Raw genomic sequence first — 1,583 nt, 5'->3', positions numbered from 1 at the left:
AGGCATATGGATATTATCCTATCACTGACAGCATTGTACTTCAGGATAGCTCTTGATACATTCTTTGTGATGATGAATACCATGCCATTCTTCTTCAATTTATCATTCCCAGAATAGTAGATCATATGGTTGTCTGATTCAAAATGGTCAAAAACAGTCCATTTTAGCTCATAATGCCTAGGATATCTATCTTTATGCATTCCATTTCATTTTTGACAACTTGCAATTTTCCTAGATTCATATTTCATACATTCCATGTTCTGATTATTAATGGATGTTTACAGCTGTTTCTTCTCATCTTGAGACATGCCAAAGCAGCAAATGAAGGTCCTGAAAATTTTATTCTATCCACTTCATTACGGTCAGCTCTACTCTGTGGAGGTAGCCCTTCTCTGATTTTATTTTAAGCACCTTTGACTTGTGGGGATCATCTTCTGGCACTGTATCACATGGTATTTCAGGGCTATTCATAAAGTTTCCCATTAATATATCAAGCAGTGTTGCACTGCTATTCATAAGGTTTTCACTGGCCAATTCTTTGAGAAGTGCATGGCTTCTTCCTTCATCCGAGTCTGTCTTAGTCTGGAAGCTCTGCTAAAACCTTCCACCCTGGGTAACACTGCTGGCACTTGAAACACCAGTAGCATTGCCTCCAGCATCACAGCAACACTCAAGCCACAACAGTAAGGCAAACTGACAACAAGGTTGTCTCTCTTAGCTGTTTTAAACTGCCCTGCCCTGCTCATTTCCTGGTATTGCAGTTTAGTGTATACATTTTGAGCAAAGGCTTTAGAATAACAGAGACCTAGTGAGGTTGGGCGATCTACTTCTGTAATGATACCACCTCAGAAACCCAAGGTGGGGTCGCTATAAGTCGGATCTGACGCGACAGCACATAACAACAACAGTGTAAAACTCCAGTTCTGCCAAATATTAACTCTTATTTCTCCTTAAGCCTCAGTTGTCTCTTTCGAAAAATCATGATAGAAATTGTTCTAAAATCATAAAACATGTCTCAATTTAAACCATTTATGTAAACTATTTGGTAAACTCTTTGTGTAAACTATTTAACCCAGTGTCTACCACATAGTTAGCTTTCAATAAAAGGTACTTATACTATTTTAATATTATTAATATTATAATTATTTTAATAAACTCTTTATTCTACTGTAATTTTTTTCTGACATTTTTTGACTTCTCAATACCTTATCTTTCTCCCATTTCCTACAAATATGGACATTGTCCCTACGTTTAGTCTCTTAGTTTTCTATTCTTTCCTTTCTATACTTTCTTCTTTCTCTGGAATAACTACAGTTTGCTCCAATTTTTTATTCTTTTGCTGTGACCTCTCCCTTTAACACCAGTATCAAATTCCTTACTAATACTCCCTTTATAAACTCTATTCCTCTATCTAACTGTAGTAATTCCCACTATCAATAGTCTAAATTATTTCATGAGACATCTAATTTTTCTCTCTAATATTAGGCTTTCACTGCTAACAATCCATATTATATATTACTTAGGAGCTCTGGTAGCATAGTGCCTAAGGCACTGGACTGCTAACCAGAAAGTTGGCAGTTCAA

This window comes from Orycteropus afer, unplaced genomic scaffold (genome assembly GCF_000298275.1).
Source record: "Orycteropus afer afer isolate SDZICR_OR568_19922 unplaced genomic scaffold, OryAfe1.0 scaffold00452, whole genome shotgun sequence".
NCBI classification, from domain to species: Eukaryota; Metazoa; Chordata; class Mammalia; order Tubulidentata; family Orycteropodidae; genus Orycteropus; species Orycteropus afer.
Note: the sequence above shows the minus strand (reverse complement) of the source record.